Genomic DNA, 13,316 nt, shown 5'->3' on the forward strand with positions numbered 1-13,316 from the left:
CTTGCTTGTACCCCTTGGCTACAAGTCTGGCCTTATACTTGTCAATTGATCCATCAGCTTTATACTTACGTTTTAGTATCCACTTACAACCTAATGGTTTATTACCAGAAGGAAGGTCTACTAATTCCCAAGTATGATTATTCATGATAGACTCAATTTCACTATTGACAGCTTCTTTCCACATTGGAGCATCGGGTCTAGAGAGAGAGTTTAATGTTCTTGGTTCCATTTCGACATGAAAGTGAAATGCACGAACGATTCAACTCCGGCTTTGCTACGACGTGACTCTTCACTTTGATCGTCACGATAGTCTTTTATAACAACTAAGTTCGTAACGTAACTTTTTTGTTTTGAACTTTCACAGTTTTTACTTTCAACGTTTCTTTATGATATTTCATTAGAGATTCTATGGTTGTTCCATGTATTTAAGACTGGAAGCGATATGCACTACTATTATGGGCATATCCGATAAAATATCGTGCATCCGATTCGACTTTGCTTTACTGGTTTTAGGTACTTGACCCTTTGCAAGCACCCCACACTTCGTGTATTATGCGATGGCTCGTGGCCTTTCCATAGTTCATATGTACTTTTATCATTTTTCTTATGAGGATTCTGTTGAGAATGTGATTTGCCGATAATATTGCTTCCCCACAAGTTTTGAGGTAAGCTTTGAATTTATCAACAAGGCATTCATCATTTCTTTTAGTGTCCGATTTTTACGTTCGAACACCGTTTGATTGATTGATGAGAAGGTGCTTGTGTTTTGATATATGCCGATTACGTCAAAATTCATCAAAGCGGTGCACCATATTCTCCACTCCTATCGCTTTGAATTATTTTAATTCGTTTGTCAAGTTGGTTTCAACCCATTATAGGTCACCAACAGTAGGTTTTGCTAAACATTACTTAAAGAAAGACCATATCACTTTGCGATAAAAGTAATAAAATATTTTTACCTCCTCTAGTTTGCACAAATTTCAAGTCACATAGATCACTATGTATTAACTCTAGAGGAGTTGTCCTTTCCACCGAATGAAAAGGTAGTTTCGTCATTTTCGCTTCCACGCACATTGACGTTTGGTAATAAATTTAATTTGACGAGACGTTTGAGAGTATTATTATTCACATGTCCGAGTCGATCATGCCATAAATTAAAACACTCAACAACATAACTGGAAGCATTTATTTTATTACCATCAAAATTTCGGAGTACAGGCATTACAACCATTTTGAATAGACCCTTTTCTAGGTACCCCTTTCCTACGAAGACACCATTCTTCGTAAGTACAAAGTTGTCTGACTGGAACACTAGCCTAAATCCGGCCTTGACCAATGCCGCTCCAGAAACTAGGTTCTTACTGATGTTGGGAACATGGAGTACATCAATGAGTGTTAGCTCCTTTCCAGACGTCATCTTCAGAACAACTTTTCCGAGTCCAATAATTGGCGACGTCGTGGAATTACCCATATAGAGCTTCCTGCCATTTATCGGAGTATACTTGGAGAACATCGCTTTATCGGAACAGATATGACGAGTTGCTCCAGTATCAATGAACCACTGCTTCGGGTTGGTATCCACCAAGTTGGCTTCAAATACAACCGCAGTGAGATCCAAGTCCTCAAGAGAGGTTGCGACATGATTCGCAACATCCTTTGGCCCCTTGGTTGGCTTCTTTGGGCGTCTGCAGTCCTTGGATAGGTGTCCTAGCAGGAGCCTTTGAACTTCTTTGCTTGAGCCTTCCTTTTGAACTGCTTCGGCTTTTTGGCGTTCGGCTCGACCAGGTTGGACATTTCGTCTATAGTCCGCTTGGTTCCTCTGGAGTCGGATAACTTTCGATTATCCTCTTCTATTCGTAGCCTCAGGATCAGGTCTTGCAGCCCTATTTCCTTTTGCTTGTGCTTTAGGTAATTCTTGAAATCCTTCCATGACGGAGGGAGCTTCTCAATTACCGCAGCAACTGCGAATGTCTCGTTCAGCTTCATGCCTTCGGCGTCCAGATCATGCAGTATTAATTGCATATCTTGGACTTGAGATGAGACGCTTTTTGAGTCCACCATCTTGAAATCCAGAAATCGACCGACGATGAATTTCTTCAATCCAGCATTTTCGGTCTTGTATTTCTTCTCAAGGGATTCCCACAAAGATTTTGCCGTCTCCAGAGAACAATATACGTTATATAACGTGTTGTCCAAGGCGTTGAGTATATAATTGCGGCACAGAAAATCTCCATGAGACCACGCATCGCTAGCAGCCTTACTTCCTTCCGTAGCGGCTGGCGTGTCTTCGTGCAAAAACCGTACAAGGTTTAGCGTTGTTAGATAAAACAACATCTTCTGTTGCCATCTTTTGAAGTCGGTTCCGGTGAATTTCTCAGGCTTTTCTCCGTGCGGAATGGTTGTCGGAATGACGGTCGGAACGACGGTCGGAACGGCCGTCGGAATGTCGTTGGTAGCCATATCAGTTTGCAGGAAATATCGTTTACGACTGTTGTCTCCGGGTAGCTTCTGGAGTATGCAAACTGATCGTCGAGGCTAGTGTTCGACACTATCTCCGTAAACGATATTGCTCCGCTACGGTGCTTAACGGATTGTTGCAATTCGTTCCCAAGTTACAACGACGACGAACGTCTCGGAATCGTAGCACTCCGACTTCCGAGACCAGCGAACCTTTTAGAAGACTTCGTTCGTCTCGGAATCGTAGCACTCCGACTTCCGAGACCAGCGAACCTTTTAGAAGACTTCTTGGACTCTTGAATGCATAAGATGAGATGAATGCTTGAGGAAGAGAAGAGAAGATTGAGTGAGTATTCCATACTCTGGAGGGTTCTATTTATACTGAACGAAGAGGTTGAGTGTCCTTTGGGTGAGTGGATGTGTTCCTTGGGCTGGATCGATCTAGATCATCTATTCTGAAGGGTTGTAACCCTTCACCAAGCCCACTTCAATCTCATCCATCAGATCTGAGGAGTTGCGACCCTCAGATCCCGCCTATTGTCATCAGCCATCGGATCTGGATCCATTGATTCGATGCTTCAGATCAAGCCTCATCCCAGGCCGTCAGATCGTTACTCTTTGAGATCCAACGCTCTAGATCGCATCACAAGCGATCCATCATATCTATTTGATCAACGTTGATCAACGGTAGCCATCCATTCCCTAAGTCAACTGTCCAGTCATCTCCCTTTGCCCATGAGGATGCCGCATAGGCACTGCCACGTCAGGTAAGAGCCTGACACGTCACCCGAGTGCCACGCAGGCACATCGTACGTGCGAAGTGCAAAGTGCGCCTACAAAGCGCCCATTGCGCACGTGCGCACGTGGCGGGTGGCGGGCTCACAGGTGCGAGCACCTGCTTGCCCTGGGCTAAGGGGTCACCTGTCCTTTTATTTTTTTGTGTTAACTCCATTAACACATCTTCATTAATAAATAAAGAATACACATCGAGAATTTCCGATGTGGGACTATTCTCCTATCCACTTTATTAATGAATAACAAATGTTATTTGGGTTGACTTTAAACATTAATTTCTCATTCACCCTTAATCGGTTTTGAGCAAATTAATAGTCTAAATCTATCTACGCGAATCGTAGATTTCAATTTTGAAGTCAATTACGACTTTCAACAATTGATGGCTTCCTTCCTCTAAATCATTTTGGTCCATTTAAAGCCCCAATATCCAACAACATGTTGATAAACTCTTTGATCAGGGCCAAGCAGATGGAAAAATTCTTGAGGGAGCCTATTAATTTTGACATCTAGGCCCTCCACCCACATCCCTCGACCCAACTGTTATTCTCTGATGATTTACATCTTATATTACATCTAAATTTACAACGTTTTAGATCAAATAATTCCGTTGCCTACATTCGAATTATAAAAAGTAAAAATAAAATAAACACTGTTTTGAAACAGAGGATATGATGATCTCATCCTCTTGGATAGTTTGCAGTGACATGGTTTTCCAATCTCTGTTTAGCTTAGAAAAAATGTGTATGCTGAATGCATGCTGGAGAAGCTCGATATGAAATAAACAAGAACTAACCCTTTAGCAAATCATTTCTAGTTTAACGAAGGTTCTAGCCTACAACAAGAATAAAGAGAAAAAAAGATGGTGGTTATTTTGTTATTGCTCGTGTTTGGGTCACTAGATAAACCCATTTATAACTCATTTTGTTAACCATAAACAGTAAGTCATTGAGCAGTTTGGAAGGCATTAGTCCATTGATGATATCTTTTAATAGAAACTGAAAAAATTAACCAAAGTAAACAAGGCTTTAAGATAGTAATAACAATAGAAACTGAAAAAAATTGTAATTAACTAAAATGATAGTAATATTTAGTCACAAGTTCAGTATAATTTGAACCTAATCAACCGTTTCAGTACAATTTATCTGCTGATTCGGCTCGACTCATATATTAAAACATTGATAAAGAACTAAATTTTTTCTCATTCTATGTAGTTGTATTCCTAGTTCCTTTTGGTTTGGTTGAAGCTTGACCAGAGTACAATGGGAGTCAAGATTTTTTTTTTTTTTTTTGCTTTCAAATTTAAGTTAATATTTAAAAATTCAAATTGAAACACCAACAAATATATTTCATATAAAATTATAAATTTGACTAATTTATCTAAAAACAAATTTACTCAATAAAAAAATATGAATTTCTCTATTAATTTGCCAATAAATTAATTACGGCTCAAGTTGTGAAGGGAAATTTTGCTACAATATAGCAATTCCCTAATTGGTTTTTTCCAATTGAATGATACCATAAAAAAAATTCTAAAATCACTTTATAAAAAAATTAATTACAAAAATGTAAAACTAATTCATCCCCAAAAAGTAACATTGTGATACAAAATTTAGTGGATAGATTAACAAAGCACGTACGGGATCTAGGACCTCTAAGTCACATGATAATAATATTTAATTGTTTCTTCATGAAAATCTTGAATCATTTTAACAATTCCTTTCCTTCCAAGTGATCAATAAATTCTTTTGTTAGACAACAACTAGAAAAGTTCACAAAAGTAAGTGTACAAATTAACACCCATGAGAATGTTGGTCGGACCCTTTTCCTACATAGAAACAACTCAGACCATCTATATTTGTCTTGTTGATTTTAACAATTACACTCTTGTGAATAAAAAAGTTTGTTTGTTTATCACACAGCTAAGCAAATAAGCAATGCTCCAAAAATGCAATTCATGGAATCAAAATGCATCAAAAGATGCATATTTTTTAAAAGTTTATGTAAATTTCAACCACACCACTAAAAGAAAGAATACTTGCGCATTATCATAATAGAGAGAACACTTTTTGTACTCGATAATAGAAGGAGATCGTCTTGATGCCAAAAGACCTTCAAAACCCGAAATAATTTTTTAATTATTTTTTTCAATTCATGTTTATCAAACAAATTAGATGATGGTATACACGCACAACTAGAGAATCCTGAACTTTTAAACCGTCTGCCGTGAATGCTTCATGATTTGTCTTGACAGCCGATGGAAAACTTCAATAGGACCGAACCGATCATCTCAAGTTTGAACTGACCTGATTAATTAAAAAATAGAGGATTATCTTACATGCATTGAACAAAACAATTTAGCTAGGCAAATGAAGCTACACTTAGGGCATAATTTATAATTTAAGCAAAGCAAGGATTTTTTGTGAAAGAACCAAAGGAAATAAGAACAATAATACTTGCATATGCAATAAAAACAGGAGCCCATTGCCCTCATGACAATGATATGATGGTTAGACTCAGATGAAAATAAATAATCATAATGATGTTCTGTTTCCAATAAAAGAACCGAAAATAGGAAATAGATGCAGAAATCATAACAAATAAGAACAAAAAGACTTCTAGCAAAATCAGGGGCTAGGAAATATATATGCGCTTTGACTGTCAACAAGCAGCATTATTACATCAAGCATTGTCTGAAACAATAACATACAAAAATGAGAAGACAAAAAGGTCCATTAAAATGTTTCACTAGGGATGGTTAACTCAGTCATAAAGAAATACGATGGCAATGGAAACATATCTCATCAATTAATGTTGTTTTTCCAAAAAAATATATAACAAATAGGATGCATTAGAAGGTACAGATAGAAAGTAAAAGGGAAATGAAAAACAAAATTTACTCATTTAGTTTCCTCTACGAGAAAGGAAAAGATGAGAAAGTGTCTATGATGGCAATATCGTGTAAGATTGAGTCAAGGGACACACTCGTGTTTTCAAGTACTTCATTTTTCATTAGAACACCACTCATTGCTAATCCTCGACGCTTTTAATATAACCTCAGCTATGACTTACCACCACATTCGAGCACAAACAAAAATATAAGCTGGAAAAGCTAAAACAAATCCATGGCATCATGTGGGCATTCTTTCCACGTCTTCTTGTGTTAGGAGAGTTTTCTTGGCACCACTGCCTACCCTATCATAAGGTTGGGCCATCCTTCGAAGGAACTTTAACCATGCAAAAAACAAAATAGGCAGTATAAACATCTTTTGCAAAATGTAAAAGCATAAAAAAAACAACACCTCGAGAAGTACAATTTATTCATGAATTATGTACAGTTAACTGACAAAGTTGTGACAACAAAGTTAGATCTTTGGAGCTAAAAGAAGCCAAGTACTATAAATAGGAAGAAATTTTACTTTCGGATCAAATTAGAATTAGAGTAACAAAGATGGCTCGATTCTTCAAGACTAAATCTTGAAGAATGGAAGTGTAAACTCACCTCTTGTGCTATGTGCAAAGCCGTCCGTGTCAGTGCTAAGGTTAAGATGTGCAGGGTGTAAATATGACAGTATCCAACCTGGCAATCTAGAGTATTTTTCATGACGGCTATATCTGCAGAAGCATCCAAGACGGCAATGACCAGATAGAAATACAAAACTGTGCATTTGAGGGATGACAAATTAGAGAGCAGAATTATTACAAGCGAGAGAGATATGAATTACTTTAGTGTAATTTCAGTTGCAGTTGAGAAGTAAAGGGCTTGAGCTTTTTTTCCCATAAAGATACTGCAACAAGAGAAATACAGCATAATCACATGGAGAATTGTGGATTATCAATAAATATATAAAGGGCTTTGAATTACCAACTTGAGCATTTTGAGCCATGTGGTTATGGCCAATGAGGTTATCAAACAAGTTCTCTCATTGGATCCGCTCATGACATACCCTGAGAAAGATTTTAAAATTTCCCAAACATTCTTTGATTCAGACCTATAGGTACTCTAGTACACACTATTTCCAAAAATGGCTTTCTGACTTCCAAATGTGACTTCTAGGCTAGTCATTATTGTCTACGATGACTGATGTATACCTTGCTAACATATTTAAAAATTGGGAGGATGATCCACCAACAGAATTTCAATAGAGCATTTATCCAGTAGACAACAAACTATTGGAAGATGCAAAAGTGTACTGATGAAATATGCAACAGATTTACATGTTTATTTAATTTTCCATGTTATGCAGATAAAATATGGAGTTAGCATCGGCATGACTTCAACTCTTCTTATTTGGTTAGTCCCAAATGTTTTATCTTTCATCTCAATGTTCATTTTTCTCACCTATATTGCATTGTTCTACTTTCTTTTGTTGATAAAACCACTCTGAGGATTCAAGAAATGAAAATAAATGATTTAATTAAATTGTCAACAAAATAAGTTTCCTTTTATCAGCAAATATCATAATCCCATAATCTGCTTTAGAATGAATTATATGGCCAACACATTGTGCAGCTTGCCTGTCTCAAAACAAATAACAACAACATGCCTCTTTTTCAAACTAAACATACCACACAATCATGACTTGTACAATAGCTAATTGTATAAGACCTGAATAAAAGGACCAAATTGGACATACCAAAGCATCAAAAGCAAGAAAATCATCCTCTTTTATCTGGAATGTCTCGCGCAAATACTCTAACCTAGCAAGCAAAATTCTGGTGAAAACAAAAGGAAGGTATCTGAATTCCCCAATAACCATAAAAAAAATGGTAATTGAAAAAAACAAAAAAAAACAGAACCACAAGTGTTGCAGTATGTGACAAGAATAAGTATTTAACAACATAAGGTCATTTTCAGCAGCCTTTACACAAAAACCATCTATGTCAATTTATTAAAAGAAAAATATGACTCTGACAATGATAATGCATTTTCATTTTGTCAACTAAAAGAATTGATGCATAAGACAGGCTAAATATTTTAAAAGAAACAGATGGTTATCTCTGAAAACGTTGGTTTAGTGTGTGCAGTTCAGAGATAACTGCAGTGATTATTGTAGTCTTCTGTTGGCACAAAATTCACAGCACTAGATTTAATATGTCTATTGAAGGGAGGAAGAGAGGAAAGAAAGGAAGAGTGTTGGGAGAGGAAAGAGGTGAAGAAAGAGAGTGGAGAAGAACGATTCCTTTCGTTTTATCTACTTGAAAGGAGATGAAAAAAAAAGAAGAGAAAATGAGTTAAAATGACAAGTTTAACACTTTGATTGTTATTTCCAAGATATGCAAAATTAAACTAATGTTTCCAACAGTTTTCCACTCTTTTTCCCCTCTTCCAACAATTTTGGAAGGAATCAAAGGTGAGGAAAAAAAAAGAGCCAAGTTGTTCCCTTGTTTTCAATTTTAATCCTACCACCCAAGTAGTCAAAGGAAAAGATTCCTTACCCTCCTCCCTTGCTTCTATTTGAGCTCCCATCTTCTCAAGTAGAGACAACTTTAAGGTAACAAACAAACCATGCAAAGATAATGAAAACAGGAATGGCCTCAGTAAAGCACACAAAGTGTCAAATTAGAAATATTACCAATGCAAACTATCACTCTTTAATTCAGAAACATCGAGGGTGATGATTGAGCAAAGGTGTTTCAGAATTTACTCATTCAAATAAATCAAAATAGAGAAGCAAGATCGGCAGGGTCCATATCTAGTGATAACATGACAATGAACCTTAAGATTACCAGCTAGGCGTATCTTGGAAAGGAAACCCAAACATGATACCAAGTCTTCCATAGTGTCGATCAAAATCTATACCTTCAACAACTTTACCCCTGCAATAGCATATGAATTAACTCTTAATATTGAGTTCGGAGTACAGATACCAAGAAGAATGCAGACACTGAAATGTGCATCTGAAATAAGACAAAAATGCAATAATATCTAATTAGATAGTTACTGGCAATACAGGAGCTAACATAGTATATCTGGACTTCAGTAACCATAATTTCTTTATCTACTTGTTCAGTCTTCATACCGCTAAGTTAGTGGATCACCAAACTACATAATACGCTATGTAACAAATAATTAATATACTTATCTTAATATATTTATATTGTACTATTTCGTAGGAACTTTTGTATAGCATTTCAAAATTTGCAATATCTAGTTTGCTGTTCTTTGATGTTTTAAATGTAACATAGCTTTGTTAGTTTATCATTATTTCGATTTCAATAAACAATCTTATTATTTTCTTTATACCCTTCGCCTTATTAATTGTAAGTGATGGTTTCTTAATAGAATATGTCATTGATAAATTATCAGTTATGTTTATAAAGTGCCTATAAATGGACTATGTATCCTCTCATATACACACCTCCCCTTGTCTTTGTTTACCACACATCTCATCAGTAAACATTGGAGTAGAGTTTTTTTTCCCTTTTTTTTCGCTTTCTTCACAGCAGCAAATTTATTTCTTCATAGTACCTCCTTCTGAAGATCCACTGAAGCAGAAACATCAGCAGCTACACACTATCGTGCTACTACATATGACCACATGTCAAAGAAGAGAACTCTTCAATTGCAACACCTTTTCCCCCTTTCCCTCTCCCATTTCTTTCTCATATCCTCTTTCCTTTTTTGCAGAAACAAACTAAATCCATTTCTTCAACCAATGCTCTGTAGAATATTGTTGCCAATTGAAACTTAGCTTTAGTTGCCCTATGTCAGCCTTTCATTGATTTTCAAAGATAATAGTCAATCAAATGGACAAAACTTCATGGGAAAAATCAAATCAGCATCTCACTGATCTATAATCAAAATCAGTCAATTCTCAATACTATGTTGCATATGAAATATTTAGCAAGAACTATCTTCAACAGAAAGCGTCCTCAATAGAAAAAGATTAATTTTGTATAATCAGTTTGGATTTGGAAACACATCATTTTTTGCTTTTGTTTTTGATTTTTTAGTAAAGAGGACGAAGGAATAGAGGCTGTTACTAATATTATCTCATTCCCTCTTAATCCTAACATCAAAGGTGAGGGACCAGCCTAGATACATGTAGAATCCCCAGAGAAAACTCAATCCAATGCAAAATGTCAAGACACTTAAATAGAGACCTCCTTTGATACTTGAGCAAGCCAATAGGGCATCACTTGACCACTGGAACTAAAACCATTTATTTTGTAGAGTGTTCATTGAATAGTTTATAAAATCTTTTTCATCTTTCCTAAATTGCATTATCATAAAAAAAAAACCCTTTGAATTTCCATCTTTTACGCATCCAACATTATTTAGTTCTTTACATTTGTTGTGTGAGTACCAAGGTAATATTGATATATAGATTTGTGATACTTGATTGTGAAATTGATATTCTTATGCATGACTATTTACACAATACTAATTATGCAGTGGTGGAACTTATCCCTTTCTGGAATAGCAAATCAATGAAGTGTGGTAAATAATAAATTTTGAGAAAAACATTGAACTTCAAATAGGATAATAGGATAATGAACAGTTTAGAGAAAGTAAGCAGACTAACTTATGGCCATATTATTGCATTCAACCATGTCAACAGCACAGCAGAATGTTACAATATTCCAGTGATACCTTCCTCGAGTTAGAACCATTGGGCATATGCAATCCCTTGTCAAAGACACAAGTAAAGCATCTACTTATGACTGGGTTGAAATTCAAAAGACGAGAATATAGGTCAATAGGGGTTAGACTTCCGGAAGTAATTATGACTGACTGAAAGCGATCAAAGACGGGCTTTATTGCAATAGAAGCATCATGACAGCCAAGCTGCAATTACGGAACAACCAGTGAATAACACAAAAACATTTAGTCGTTGAGGAAACCAAATAAAGGACAGAACTAGCCACCTGCAATACTGGGTCAGGAATATGAGGCATCCGCTCATCAAAGGGTTCGATGATTATTGAGAAGCCCCGTGTATGTACCAATTAGTGTTGCAAAGTCACAAACTGTCTGAATGTGCAGGAACTCATCTGTTCAGTTATTTCAAGTGTAAACATCAGCGAGTGCAAGCGATCATAGCAGAATCTAAGCATTTTCTGATCAATTCCAGTCTGGTAATTCACTGAATCAACAAAGGCAACAGGTCCTTCTGTCTCAACATTTTATGTTTCCAAACGACCTTTCAGATATTGCACCAGCCTTCTTAAAACAGAGAGAAAATGCTCAGTTCTCCTTGTATTTCCAGGCACAGCCTCCTTCAAAATGTCATCAGGCAGGGCAGGGCTCCCAAGCCAGGCATCAGTTACTAAAGGAAAAAAGGACGTGTATGTCACAAATAGCCAAAATCAAATCCAAACCCATGGATCTCAAATATAAATAGTAAGCTAGGAAACATACTAGCTAAATTTCCTCTCTGTGCTAGTCCTCCCACAAGTCTATTGTATTCTGCACGCAGTTTGGTAGCATCTGTTGCCTTAAACCTTCCCAACAAATGAGGCTTGCATCATCTTCAGCAATAATCATTTTAAAAATGCATGGAGAAACACGACGAATCATTACTTAAAATAAATGTTTGTTTCTCTTTTAAAGCTTTATCGCAATGAAAAACTTATCCAGTATTAAAGTAGGTAGCACTAGCAAGGCAAGAATCAAAAACAAAATCATTCTGGCTATGAAGGAAGAATTTGAAAAAACAAAACAAAACAAGAATCATACGAATTTATCAGTAATACATGTTTGCTGACGCATCAAAGAAACAACAAAGGATTTAGAACATAAGTAAAGAAGAGTGCGATATGAAATTCATCAAAACCTCAAATTTCAAAAGACAGTAAAATGATAATAAAAGAAAAAAAAAATGGATTACCTATCGATCACCTGAGCCATGCGGTTGAGATTCCTGGTTGCGCCGTGCATCTCCTTGAATATAATGTTAGCAGGGGCACCCGCCCCTTTCTCTGCCGACGGCACGAAGGTCTTGGAGCGAGTACACTCAGGCTAGAAGCAAGACGACCGCATTGAACGAGGAGGTGGCGTGGTGAGCACGGCAGGGTTTTCGGAGGCGGCGGCCCGAACCCAGTTGGCCATGAGGCCCGGCAGGCGGAGTCAACGAAGTCACGGGACACTGCAGATAGTGCGATGGGGTTGATGCATAGGTTCTTCGGGAGGGAACTTGGAGGGAAGGTGAGAGATGAAGAGGTGGAGCTCGGCGAGGGTTTCTCCATTTTGGGATGGTTCGGTGTAGTAGATAAGTTTCAACGGACCATGGTCGTTGGCGCGCGAAAGCAGTAACTGGTGATGAGGAGAGTAGGGCGACGGTCTTGCCGGTGCTAGTGGGCATCTCGAGGAGGCAGTGACCCGGGCATCGAGGCGCGCTTAAGCTCCACTACTGCTTACGGATAGATGTAGTCGTAAGGAAAGTACACTGTCACATCATCGATCTTGAACTTCATTTCGATGTTAGAATTGCAGAGTGAAGAAGACGAAGAAGAAGTTAAAAAATAATAAAGTCGGTGGCCGGAAGCGGAGCGTATTGCTTTCGCCTTATGGATACACCATTAGAGCATCTCCGTTCGGAGGTCCCACTAGTGACAGGGACGGACCTCGCTGGCTCGCTCCCTCCCATGTCCTCAAACGACGGAGCGGCTTCGTGTTTGAGGAGCCGCTCCGTCATCAGTAAATTTTTTTCAATATTTGTTATTAAAAATAACACGATGTGTTGAAGAATACGTCGAACGTGGAAGAAAATGAGATGTTAAACAACAGTTAATTTAATAATCGTTGTTTAATGTTCAAAAATTTTTTAATTAAAAAATATATAAATATATCACAAACTCTTATTTTTTTCATTCATCCCTTCTTTCTCTATTTGTTTTATCCTTTCATTCTTTATTTATATTTGAGATAGATGAAAATTTCAATACTTCTTTTAAAAATCTTTTAAATTCTTCAAATACGGAAGGACATATTCTCAAAATATCTGCATTCCTTCAAACTATGATGTCCAATATCCTCAATTTTTCTTTCACACGTAAGACCGTCTAAATTTTTAAAATATTTCATATGTTTCACAAGTCTTTCAAATTTCCAAAGTTCTCAA

The 13,316-nt window shown here is 37.0% G+C and overlaps 1 pseudogene; it reads right to left on the minus strand.

Moving 5' to 3' along the window:
- Nucleotides 1–5,561: 5,561 nt before the first annotated feature.
- Nucleotides 5,562–12,885, minus strand: LOC121980646 (annotated as a pseudogene).
- Between the last annotated feature and the right edge of the window lie 431 nt (nt 12,886–13,316).

This window comes from Zingiber officinale, chromosome 5A (assembly GCF_018446385.1).
Source record: "Zingiber officinale cultivar Zhangliang chromosome 5A, Zo_v1.1, whole genome shotgun sequence".
In the NCBI taxonomy this organism is placed as follows: domain Eukaryota; kingdom Viridiplantae; phylum Streptophyta; class Magnoliopsida; order Zingiberales; family Zingiberaceae; genus Zingiber; species Zingiber officinale.